This window comes from Aythya fuligula, chromosome 3 (assembly GCF_009819795.1).
Source record: "Aythya fuligula isolate bAytFul2 chromosome 3, bAytFul2.pri, whole genome shotgun sequence".
NCBI classification, from domain to species: Eukaryota; Metazoa; Chordata; class Aves; order Anseriformes; family Anatidae; genus Aythya; species Aythya fuligula.
In genome coordinates, this window is record NC_045561.1 from 39,227,065 (window position 1) to 39,240,580 (window position 13,516).

At 40.2% G+C, this 13,516-nt stretch overlaps 1 long non-coding RNA gene across 2 annotated transcripts in view; it reads right to left on the minus strand.

The window, feature by feature from the left end:
• The window catches only part of LOC116487296, a 34,349-nt gene extending 23,765 nt beyond the window's left edge, over positions 1-10,584 (minus strand). The window contains exons 1-3 of one of the 2 annotated variants that reach the window (XR_004253062.1): positions 9,299-10,584; positions 8,162-8,233; positions 5,845-5,970 (exon numbers count right to left, since the gene is read on the minus strand). This is a non-coding gene — a long non-coding RNA (uncharacterized LOC116487296). Of the gene's footprint in view, positions 1-5,844; positions 5,971-8,161 lie in introns of both variants that reach the window. The other variant, XR_004253061.1, reaches the window with a different exon arrangement.
• Between the last annotated feature and the right edge of the window lie 2,932 nt (positions 10,585-13,516).

The following is a 13,516-nucleotide window of genomic DNA, read 5'->3' on the forward strand; positions in this document are numbered from 1 at the left end:
TTAAAAGAGTAAATTGTCTAACAGAAGAAAAAAACACACAAAGATTGAAGAGATTGAAAAGATTGAAAGTTCTGGAATTACGAACTCTAACAATTAACATTTTTTTTTTTTTTTAATTTTCTTTCAAATGTTCCACACAGCTAGGCTTACAAGCAGGCTGTATTCTTAAATTGCCTCTATATATAATACTTATAGAAAGATAAAGGCTGCAAACAATGAAGCATAATTAAAATCTTTCGAAAAATGCCTGTGCAAGTACCTATGGTTAATTTTATCTTTAGTTTGAGGCAGTAAGTTTCCCAGAATTCTATGTACCTACATTATCATATGGATCAAAGTGCTGGGCATGTAAAATGAGAAACAAGCTAGTACAAAACCGACAGAGTTAATCCATGGTATACACTTTTCCATCACAGCAAATGCTGTTTCTGTGCAGTGAGCCATCAGTAATCTCAGTCCCTTTTCCTGTAAATAATACACCCCTGGTTAGATCAATTCATGCTTTCAGGGTTACAGTACTTTAATTTGTCCTGTACTTTAGACTTCTCTGCAAAACTGCATTCTGATGGATTCTATGAAGATGCAACAAAAATATTGTTATGTGTTCATGGTGCAGTTCCAAAGCCATAGAGCTTTAACCTGCTAATGGCTAGATACACCAAACTTCACAGTTTCTGTTCAACTTCAGGACATTGCTGTTTGAGTGATATTTTAAAATCACCACAAATAAGTGCTCCTTTGTGGCAAATATTTAGCCAAGTGAATTTGTTTTTTTTTTTTTGTTTTCTTTTTAATTACTGTCACTACAGAGTTCCAAAATATGTTAAGAAAGTTGTAAAAATAACAATTGCAGTGTCCATCAATTAAGTTACAAGTGCCGGTAACTTAGGCCTGTAATCCCTGTACAAACAGCTTGTGGACCAAAGTGAAAAAAAATAGCTCATATAGTTTTAACTTGACATACAGCACTTACTTGAATCTGACCCAAGCTCACAGAGCTCACTTTAAAAAATACGTCAGTCTGTGAGATACTGCACCTGAATTACCTATTGCCTTCATAACTCGGCAATCATTTGGTACTATCAGTTGCATAAGCTCTTTCTGTTTCATAGGATTACCAACAAGATCTCCTCTTCTGATTGCAAAGATTGTAATGTGTAACATGTCATTAAAAGGCTGTGATTTACACTGATCTTTGACAATGATTAATTGTGTTAGTTATCTTGGATTCCCCAGGATCACTACTAGAATGAGAAAATTTTCAGGCTATGTAGGCTGTTAAGGAGACATTCACCTGCATGGGTCCTCTCCTCTCTTGGTAGAGTGAAAGGTCTGTGAACAGCACATAAGACTGTAATCCAGGTTTCACTATCCCTTTAATTTTCTGTCACATCTCTTATTCTCCTTATTTGTATACATCATGCACAGCAAACTTGTTCTTTTCAAAGAGAAAATAAGGATCTTCCTCAATTAGACATCTTCTCTCAAATCAAAGCAAATTTTTAATAAGCTGGCAAGCAATACAAAACTTCTAACAACACCCTAAAGAAGAAAAGTATATTTCTTGCCAACCCTCAGTGAACTGGAGCCCACTTTGAAAACCTAGTTAGCTTCCTGCTTTGCAAGCTACTGAAATATTTTTGGCTCTGGACTATAATCAGAGAAAATGAACAAAAGGGAAAACAATTATCATAACAGGTTTGTTTCTGCATTTAAATCCTGCCAGCTCCTTCAGTTTTGCAGACTGACACGTTTTCAGACTTAGTCTTTGTGATAAAAACCCTTTGCTGTGTTTACAGGACCAGCTGAGTGGCAAATTTCCACTACAAGAGGATCAATGGGGCTTACACCCCTGCTCTTGTAGCAAACCAAAAGGTTTGCTACAAACCCACCTGGCTCATGAACTTCCTGTGTGGTTTTGCCTTTGAGTTTGTAGTTCAATCTTTATTGCAGGCTAAATCTTCCCTAAAAATGGAGACTTTCACCTAAAAACTGGCAGAGCAGTTCTTATTTCTCCAGTAGTCATGCAGAAAAAAATATCTGGGCTTCGAACAAAAGCTCAGTAGCTCTTTCAAAAGGACTTCCACTCCTTTTGGTGTTATTTGCTTTAAACATATTAGGAAGTAGTCAGTGAGAGGTGATGGAAGAAAAAGGTTTAAAATTAATTAAGGCCTAGAGCATAATGAAGGAAAAAAACACATTAGAGATGTTTTTTTTTTGGGCATTGCTTCTTTTCAGTCTTTCTCTGGGGTTTCATGCTTCCAACAGAAGCCCAGCTGCCATTTACACATTCTGTCTGCTTCATGATATTCTCTAGATGAGGTGCCCAGTGCCCGCTGGCCAACTTTCAGAAAATGCTCAAAGAATCTCAAGAATTTTTGCAAAGGTTTGAGGATCCACACAGACTTCATGAAGCCAAGGTCTTCTCTCCTGCAATCGATTCTGATGTTTCTGAGAGTAGGGAAGGAGTAAAAGTATTAATCTAGGCTACTTCAGAAAGAGGTATGCTAGATTGAGAAGATGCCTGTACATTTTAAATTCTTGAATCAAACTGGGCATCTTACAATATTCATAGGACATGGGGCACTTCCTGTGGACAATATACATTGCAAATGCTGCCTTTGTAGAAGTTTGAAGAATGTGAGGATAGATGAGTTTTAAAACCCCAATATAAAAATATGAAACCAAGAAGATCAAATTTTAATAAGAGGAAGAAGGAGAATAAGAAGTAGTGCAACTTTCTCTGAATTGGGTCAAATTTCTAAGGCTTTTTACTCTTACCTGAATGGGATCAGCTTTTTCTTGTTGGCACAGTTATATGCAAAAATAATTGTATTAGACACTCACACAATCTGTTTGTACCAACTACTACTTTGCAATACTATATATCAGCATTCCTCTCCAAGATCTTTCCTAAACAGCGGGTTATCTGAAAGAGGAGCACATGGAATTTTACTCCAGCTGAGAAACCAAAGAGGATTCACATGAATGTTCACTCCCACATTAAATGGGAGAGGGCAGCAGAGATACTGACATTCAAGATGAAACTCTACTTCAGTCCTGTGCATCAATTCTTGTGGAATTAATCCACCGTACAAGGCACCTGTTACATGCTTTGTATTTTGAATATGTAGTGTGACATAGCTTGCTGTTGGTGTGTCCAGAGATACCCAGAAGTGGAGCAAACAAACACCACCAACAAAACTAAACAAACAAAAAATCCTCAACCAACTTGTGACTTGAAAAGGTCAGAAATTAAAATATACCAGTACTATTAACTAACAAAGTTAGAGCTGCTCTCCCATTCTTTTTTTTTTTTTTTTTTAACTTTTTAATAAACTACTGGGAGAGCAGGTCCAAGAGCTATTATGAAAGCATTTGTAAAAGTTACTTACAAATAGCAGTGAAACCCAAAGGTAGGTGTAATCAAGGGGATAAGGGCTCCCTCTGTGCAGAGAGATTCCCTGTCACAGAACTGGAACAGAGTGCCACAGTGAAAGGTGCCAGCAGTGGGAGGAAGCACATAAAACAAATTAGCCCTCTCCCCTTTCCACCAGTAAATCCGTCTGGTAACAGCTGTTACCTATCCAGTTTATACAATCTCTTCTCCAAAATCTTTGATGTTTAGAAGACTGGAAAATCTAATCGTGTCTTGGGACAGAGAATAACAAAAATATTGAGAGAGTAATAAAAACACAAACAATTCTCTTACTGCAATACTTGCTGAGGAAGTTCTCCAGATCTGGTTAACTAGCAAACTCTTTTATAAGCCACTCATGAATGGATGAAATTTACTATTCATGGTTATGGAAATAAAAAAAAAAAAAAAGGACTTGCTTCATTCAGCAATTGTGAGAACAATGATATATTTTCATTTTCTTTGCTAAGGACAACTTGAAAATGAAAGCATTGAGGCTTCATTTGAAAGTCTGCAGTTTACAAAGCCAGGGCACAGTTTAGCCCATTAGCCCGGGAGCCTGATTCTCAGTTACATCAGCTCTAATGGAATTGCACTTGTGTAATGAAGGCGATAATGAAATAAATAGGTCATAATATCTCTGGGTACTACTATGTGACCGAAACAGCTGGATACACCATACACCAGGAGGTCTGTGGTAAGGCATCAAATGTGGAGCAGCTTGGCTGGTGGCTGCCATGCCATGCCATGGCTTCCCAGATTGAGAGGCGGCTTTCCTCCAGGAGAGGCAACCACATGCTGGGAATGACATAAGTCCTGCCTTAGTTGCTGACGAAATGACTTGAGGTATGCTACTCATGACATATGCCCTACAGTAGTTAAATGAGGAATGAGAGTCCTCCTCTATCACTTTTGTCCCAGACAAAAAGTGGAGTTATGCAAACAGGCACCACTTGTGGCATGTAAAGAGGATGCAGCGCATCGCCATACCCAGAGTGGGTGCACCAAGCTACCCAGCCATTCAGGTCACACAGGCCTTGGCAAAGGGCATGAACAGAAGCTCCTTCTGGAAAAGAGAGGGACCGTACCAGTCTCCAGACACCTGCTGAAACCAAATTGAATTCAAAGTCAGGTTAGGAGTGCTGATACCTGTTCCTCATGTGTGGATGCTGCAGGCACACCTGTGGTACCTGGCAGAGTTGGTAAAACAGCTTGTGCAGAGGGGACCCACTCTCACTGCTGTGAAACAGGAATAGCACTCATACTAAATTTGACATGCAAAGTGGGAGCGAGAATATGAATTTCAAATGCAAATTTCAATGCTCTTCCTGCATCACTGTGCCATACAGGGGCTACATACCTGTGGCCCCTGTGCACACAAATCTACCTAAAGAAGCGCCTTAGTTGCTTGTCAGAGCATAACCTCCAAGACCTATTTTTCCCATTTGGAGATTATTCAGCACAAACTCTCAGCCTAACTATATGGCTATTGTTTTACTCTTCTTCTAAATCACTACAGACTTTTTCTCTGCTTTTGAGGGGGAGGAAAATAAAAGGGGAGCTGATACATTTTAAATTTTAAGGGAAAGAACCCCTCTAAAGTAAGAAATATTTCAAAGACAGGCTTATGCAGTTTGTGAAACTTGTGTCTGCTGTTTATAATTTGTACCACAGTCTGCCTCCTTCACCCTCTGACACAAAACAAGAAAACTGGATTCAAAATGAGATTGCACCATGGTGAATTCATTCCTTGAATTGCATCGTATGTTTCAGCAATACACAGCGTGGGAACACGTCGATTAGCTCTTGCTTTGAAGAAATTGGATTTGCAAAGGTCAGCAGTGGCTCGGCCCATTTCTCAGCAGATCTTTGGCTTGCTTTTCATCCCAGGGCTAGCAGGGAGGAGGTCAGAGAGGAATGACAAAAAGAGCGAGCTTTTTGAAGCAAGCCCAAAGAATTTGACCATGCTCACAGTAGTGCAGAGGTTTCTTTTGCTACTAAAAAGGTAGTTTTAAAATAAAATTTAAAGGAATAAGTTCTGGGTTTACTTTACATATTAAACAATTCATTATTTTGGTATAAAATAAGAATGCTTTTGAGTTTAACTCTCAGTCTGGCTAGAGTTTGTGAAACTAATTTGCAGAAACAGCCTGCTCCCCCTGCATCACTCTTGCTGTGTAAAATGGAGTAGCCAGGCTGGAAAAAAAAGGTGGAAAGATGAAGAACCTCAGCCCCCAGTGGAAGTTCTAAACCTCAAGAGTTTGTGCTCTGTATTTTTCTCTGAAAACACGTTTTCCATTTGTTTAACTTGCTCCCATGCCAGCTTACTGAGACAGAGGTAGCTTCATTACCCTTTCTAGCCGGAAAACTCACAAAATATTTTGGCCACCCTCCACACCTTATTAACATAAACTGGAGTTTCCTACCAATGCTGGCAGAGCAAGGCGCTGGGAACGTGTGATCACGGCGTTTCGGCAGCTGTCGCTGAGGTTAGCACTAGGCCTGCGGTGGAGTGCTGCTCCTGGATCCTGAACAGTGGTTTGCTGTGGGCACTTACGCCAGGAAGCCACAAAAGAGGGGAGGAGGTGGGAAAAAAGAAATGAGGGCAGGTTAGAGAGGAATCCAAGAAAACCTAAGCAAGCCTAAGTTTCTTCACCTGTACATATTAAATATCACTTGCAGAAATGCAGCGCATACAATCCAAGAAATGTCTCCTAGAAATTTGGGAATAATGGGTTTGTTTGCTCCATTCGTGTAATTTTTTTCAGCAGGTCACTTTGTATGTCTCAGTTTCTCTAATGCAAGGAGAGAGTAGAGAGAATATCTCTAGCCTCTGTCTAGTCTCTGCGAGCTGTAAAAAATTTCTTTTCCCTGTTTTCCAACAAATAACATTGCAGTATTCTGGCATAAAATATAATTTAGAAAGCATCCAAATCACAGAAAGCCAATTCCTGATGTACTATAGGTTCCTGTGAAGTACCAGGTGAAGTTCCAGGTGAATTTCCCATCACATTAACTGATCAAAAGCTGAATGCCAGTCTTTGCCTGGTCTGATTTATTCATCTCAGAGAATTCCTTCCCAAGCTTGTCCCAAGCACTCCTGATGGCTGGGCTGCTGTAGAAGGTGCCTGCAGCAACACTGCAGAGCTTGTGAAACCTCCTCTAATGAAGCATTTATAAGATGTATAAAAGAGGTGTAGCGCAGAGCAGTTCAGGAAGATGAAAAGAGAATGGCTATCATCAAAAAAAAAACCAAACAGATGAGTGATGTTTCAGTGACCTAAAAAGGAAGTAATAAATGCTGGTTTTAGGCTTTCAGTGGGGAAATGGCTTGTTCACCTACTGCTGCATAACTACACCAGGTTTTCCCAACATCTCATCATCTCCATGAAAGAATGAGTCTATGGAAGGCTTGTAACAACCCTGCCAAGGAGATTGTGCCAGCTACCCTGCAAGTATTATGTTAACAAGTATCCAGGCGTACCCTGAAGTTCCTCATTACCTCACATACCAACAACTCTTCTGCTGAGCCTTCACTTCCCAGTTAAAGATGTAGAGGAAAATAAAGGATTTGAGTAAGGTTCCTCTGCCAAGGAGATCTCTCTTCAGAAACAGATCCTACAGTTCTAGCACTTTGTGATAAATAGGGGAGCCCATCCAGAAGTTTGTTTCCAGCATCTCTACAAGGAATGTATTTTTTAATTGGACTGACCTCCACATAATATGACCTATAGGAAATTGTTATTTATACACAAGTCCATAACTGTAAATTTTGCATCTGTGTACATGCAGGTAAAGTATCTAACACACAGAATTTAGGCATATGGAGTATCTAGATTACCTATGCACAGCCATTCATGTTCTGCCAACAAATACAAGTAGCATCCTCTTTGTATTTAGCATCCTCTTGCCTATTTTCATTTTTAACACACTCTATTTTTGTTTTCTATCAACACTCACTTCAGCTTCCTTCAGTGAAGAAAGGTGTCTTTACTATACCTTTTACATAAGAACAAGCTTAGTAACTGAAAATACAAAGTGTTGGTTTTAGTTTTATTTTTTAAAAACAAAATTTTGAAAGTCAAAAGGCTAAAAAACTGCAGTTGAGGCTACTTTTCTGAGCTGCAATAAAAAAAAAAAAAAAGAAAAAAAGAAAAAAAGGACTGGTCCAAACACACATTTTTTTATTAAAAAAGAATGTGCATAAATAACAGCTGCTGACCATGTAGTCATTCTTTTTATGAGGTGTTTCCCTATACCCATGTATGATTTCCACATATAAATTCCCTGTTGGTCTGAAAACTGCTCACATGAAACTGGTGTTTTTCTTAATAAATTGTCCACAGGATCTGTATTTCATCTTGGACATAAAAAGTTCATTAGCGAAAAAAATCATCCCAGTGTCCCGGTGGAAAGCAATGCCAGGCACTATCCAAGCTAAAAAAAGATCTGACTGCATAGCCTTTGTTTCCTGCTTTTCTACCTAATTATTTTCCATAATTTAATAAAATTCAACATAACATTGCATACAATAAAAGTGCCTGTGGTAACAAACATCTAGTCCAAGGCAGAGAAAAACAATTCTTTCACTGAGGATTTCACTATGTTAAATTTTGTTTCCTTTAAAATTGTCTAGGAGAGGGAAGAGGCACCTAGCTCTAAAACAGTCTGTCTCTGAGCACAGAAACTCTGAAGAACCCAGAAAGAGCCTGCTTGACCAGATGCAGCTCCAAGTCTGCTTACCAGGGTCTTCTCACTGAGGAAAATCACTGGAACCAGAATCAGATGTTCTATATGGGGGGTTCAGTTGTAACTCTAAGAAAGAAATAAAAACGTGAAATTGTGAAAAATTGCCTCCAGTGCACACATGTAAATCAAAATCTACATATGTCACTATCTCATACTAAACAGTATGGTCATTAAGGGTCACCTACTCCTTTTAGTATGGAAGCACAGCTATCTCCTGAATAGACCTGTGAATTTGGCAGATTAAAGAATGTACTCCTAAGAGATTCCTGCTTCTAGAGAAAAATGCTTGGTTTGACAAACTGCTGGATGTGCATCAAAATGTGACAGACAGGGGCCAATTTTTGCCATGCTTCACTGAACTAGTCTAGCAGAATGTAGTCCCCAAAAGCACAGTTGCTTTCATTCCCATAATTTACTTTCATCTGTCTTTTTCAAAACCTTCCCTAATTAAGCTTAATTGCCATGCAGTCACACATTAGTGCAGCATTCTGTCCACTTACAGACCACCCATAAAATGTTTCATAGCATTAATCCTGGAAAGTGGTAGATTGCTTGTTTTGTTTTGTTTTCTAATGTGCCTAAGTGCCTATAATGCATAGTGATGGCTTTCTGGAACTGATACTTGACTCTGATTATCACAAAAAGATTCTTAGTTTATATCAGAAAATTAGTGAGGTCAGAAGGGTGCTTGTGTTTGGGGAAAAACAAGCAGCTGTGATGATTTGGAATCTAATGTCTTTGGTGTGTAACTCAGACATGGGGATTCCCAGCTCTCTGTAATATTCATCTCCTTAGGACAGTTATGGAGCAGACTACAACAACTGGATACTCTCAGCTTTTGTGAGTTAGCTAGGTTCTCTGCATCACTTAATGTCTCAGTGACTTAGACTCACAATAAGCAATGATTTGGTGACCAGTGAAACCCATGAAAACTATCCTTTGAACTGAGCAAAGGTCTAGTCTGGAGGATGCCGCTAAATAATTTGTAGGAGACGATCCATAGCAGAGTGTTTAGAAATAGTGAAACAACAGCAACACAGAATCACAACGAAGTCAGTTGAAATGTTCCCACAAGTGGCTGATAGTTCATCTCTAAAAGGAGAGTTTACTAGAGTGTAGTAGCTCTCATACCTTTAAAGTCAAGATGTTCTCCAAATTTCTAGGATGGTCAAGCAAAAGCAGCAAGTACCAGGTATCTCAGAAGAAAGCCATTGCAAAGATGCTTTCAGACAGAAATGCTCAGTCAAGCTGGGTGGGCTGAAAATTCACATGGCCACGGGTACAATGATAAATAAGACAAGCAGAAAGTAGTGCTGGATAATGCAATCAGAACTTTCATATCAGTCTGATAAAACCACATTTTATAGAACTGAGATTCAACATGAGGGAACCCCAGCCTTGCTGATTGTTGAGAGCTGGAGTTCACAGCACATGACTAAAAATTTAATTTATCATTTGCACTGGCTACTCTTTCCCATGTTTTCTGGGCACCACAGGGCAATGCCACTATCTTTGCCACTGCTAGAAATACTTCTCCATCCAGAAATGACATCGAGAAAGGGAAGAACAAAATTCAGGTCCAAGTTAATATTTCTAAATTATTAATAAGTTGTTAAGTTGCACCTAGCCCTTTAAAAAGCTTTCAAGCTTTGAGGGATGTATATGTTGGACAGGGAAAAGTAACAGAAGAAATACCAAGAATTGTCTAACCAGCAAGGACTAGTTATATATGTAATTTATTAGCTAAATTTGTCCAAACTACACAGTACTAGAGATGCATATCCTTTGAAAAAAAGTAAGAACATGTTATGCATGTGAAGCAAATGTAAAATAGAGAACAGGAGACACATACGTTATTGCCTGTGAGCCCAGAGGCAAGTTCTGATGCTGATTAAAAAATTTAACATCAGGGAAAATAATTCTCTTCAGTAACACTTTTGTGAATTTCAAAACTGAGCAAAACAAGTCTCTCATAGTTTGATTTGAATAAAAATGCACACATTTCATTTGTATTTTGTTTGACAAAAGCTAGAAAATTTCAAGTGACACAAAGTTTCTTTTAAAATTTCTTAAAAGTCACACACCTAAATAAATAAATAAATAAATAAATAAATAAATAATACCCCTAATTGTTATCTACGTTGACACTATCTCTGTGCCTTATTTACTACCCAGCCCTACCTTTATTTCTGGGTGGGACTGGTACAAGACAAACACTCATGTAGAAACTGAAATGGCAAGCAAACAAGCAAATCAGAGTAAAGAAATAAAAAAGTGTATATTTGTTCTCCCAGCTATGCTGCAGGACACTGAGGGTATGATAGCTGCAACTGGGTTAGTCCTAGAATTTTAGTACATCCTAATAGAGGAAATCTGACACATATTGCAAAACAAAAATTCTCGGCTCTGAAATGCTGGTCAAGTCCAGTTGGAGGCCAGTCACTAGTGGTGTCCCCCAGGGCTCGGTGCTGGGGCCAGTCCTCTTTAATATCTTCATCGATGATCTGGACGAGGGCATCGAGTGCACCCTCAGTAAGTTCGCAGATGACACCAAGTTAGGTGCGTGTGTCGATCTGCTTGAGGGTAGGAAGGCTCTGCAGGAGGATCTGGACAGGCTGCACCGATGGGCTGAGGTCAACTGCATGAAGTTCAACAAGGCCAAATGCCGGGTCCTGCACCTGGGGTGCAATAACCCCAAGCAGAGCTACAGACTGGGAGAGGAATGGTTGGAGAGCTGCCAGGCAGAGAAGGACCTGGGAGTGATGGTGGATAGTCGGCTGAATATGAGCCAGCAGTGTGCTCAGGTGGCCAAGAAGGCCAACGGCATCCTGGCTTGTATCAGGAACAGTGTGACCAGCAGGGCTAGGGAGGTGATCGTCCCCCTGTACTCAGCTCTGGTGAGGCCGCACCTCGAGTACTGTGTTCAGTTTTGGGCCCCTCGCTACAAGAAGGACATCGAGGTGCTTGAGTGGGTCCAGAGAAGGGCGACGAAGCTGGTGAGGGGCCTGGAGAACAAGTCCTATGAGGAGCGGCTGAGGGAGCTGGGCTTGTTCAGCCTGGAGAAGAGGAGGCTCAGGGGCGACCTTATCGCTCTCTATGGGTACCTCAAAGGAGGCTGTAGCGAGGTGGGGGTTGGCCTGTTCTCCCACGTGCCTGGTGACAGGACGAGGGGGAATGGGCTTAAGTTGAGCCAGGGGAGTTTTAGGTTAGATGTTAGGAAGAACTTCTTCACTGAAAGGGTTGTGAGGCACTGGAACAGGCTGCCCAGGGAAGTGGTGGAGTCACCATCCCTGGAAGTCTTCAAAAAACATTTAGATGTAGAGCTTAGGGAAATGGTTTAGTGGGGACTGTTAGCGTTAGGTCAGAGGTTGGACTCGATGATCTTGAGGTCTCTTCCAACCTAGAAAATTCTGTGATTCTGTGATTCTGTAATAAACTAATGTGTTATAATTCCAACAACAACAGGGCCCTTCCCAGGGAGGAGCTACCGTCCTTCTTTCGTTTCAGACTCATCTGTCCAGTTTCAAATTGTCTTTCAGACGTTAACCAGCCTAGATCACACAGATGTGGCAGTCCTGGGGATGGCTGCACATGGCAGGCAGGCTTGTTTGCCACAGGGATTCCATGCTTTTGGTCCTCAGTGTCACTGGTTTGGCCTACCTAACCCACGGGGCATAGGCAGTACTGTTGTTATATATATATTTTGTGGGGTTTGTGGTCATCTGGAATGGCCTTGTAGCTAATTCCTCAGAGAAAGCATAGTGTCATCTCTCTGGCATTGTTGCCATGTATTTTTTTTGCTTGCTTTTAAAAATAAGTGAAATGTCTAATCTCTAAATATACCAACTGCTCACAAAAGTATACAGTTCCTTAGGGAAATGAGGTTACAACAGAACTGTGCTGTGAGAATGCTCATCTATCATCTGCTTGCTCTTTCCCCTCAGTTTTAACTAAATTTTACAGAAGGACAGAGGTCTCTGTGACCCGCAGACCCTTACAGGCCCTGCTCAGAATGGGGATGGCCAGAGGTGAGGGAGCTAAGTCTCCCGCTCCAGGGAGAGAAGAGCAGGACGGCCTTGCAGACATGGCCAAGGTGTGCTGGCCATGCACATGGTCCTCCCTGCCAGGCCCTGGACAAGCAGCAGGGCTGGTGGTGGTGGAGAGCTAGAAAGCAGATGACGGGGCTGAGGAGACAGAAATCCATGGGAAATGAGGCTGCTTTAGTTTGGCTGCCCACAGGTCAGTCTGCTCACTGATTTATACCATTTTTTCCCCACAGTTTTTAAGTTCTGCTGAAAATTATTTTTCTGCCAACCATGCTTTCCAGGAAAAGACTGCAGTGCTTGCTTCAAAACTTCTGACAGTATTGTTTAAATGCTGAACAAGGGGCAGAGCAAACAAGTTTTTTCTTATGTTTTGCTTTAACATTACAGATGCTTTTCCAGTGAACTATGAGCCAAATTCTCCATTTCAGTGAGTAGGAACAAGTGAGTAGATACTGACATCCTGAATCCCGATTTTTCATATTAAGATCACATTTCATTAGAGAACATCTGAGCCTGCAGACCTCCAAGACTATTTTCTCCTAAGTACTAGTCTCACAGAGTAAGCAGTAGTCTAAGTAGTAGTGGGAGAACGTGTGTGGGTTGAAGGCTCAGTACTGACCTATACTTTGTAATATGTTTTATCTGGAGATGCAGTTACCCTGTCCCCCAGAAAGTAATATTAAGTCCAGGGCCTGTTCTTATAGATCCAGTTTGAACATGATTAAACAAATGAAATCATATTCATATTCCATAGGCTTCAGTGCTCCTGAGAGCTAGGAAACCCAATAACACCAACAAATCACGATTAAAACCATAGGAAGCCTCATCAGGGAATGATTGCATATTTTGTAGTTTGTTTTAATTCATATTTAAATTTGGCACAGGCAGAAACAAGAATACAGTTAAGGCTGAAAAAATTATTTGTTTTAATGAAAGTACTTTGTCATTAACAATCTTACAACTGTGAATAATAAAAGGACTGTGATGAACTCTATTAATTTATATATATATATATAAATATATATATATATATATATATATTTTAGAATACCAAATATGTATGTAAGGTCCTAGGTGATAAACATCAGTTACCTGAGGCACCCCAGCACAGAAACAAACACGGTTGATCAAATACATAATATTATTTCATGGTTTATCTGGATGAAAAGTGTTAAGTAAGTTTGCATAGTTGATGTCCGGATGACTGCAATCTAAATAACATACAAACCTTCACAATCAAATCCAGCAAGAGCCAGACAAAGAGAAGCACTTACCCACCCAGGAGCAAATAACTCTTTTGTAG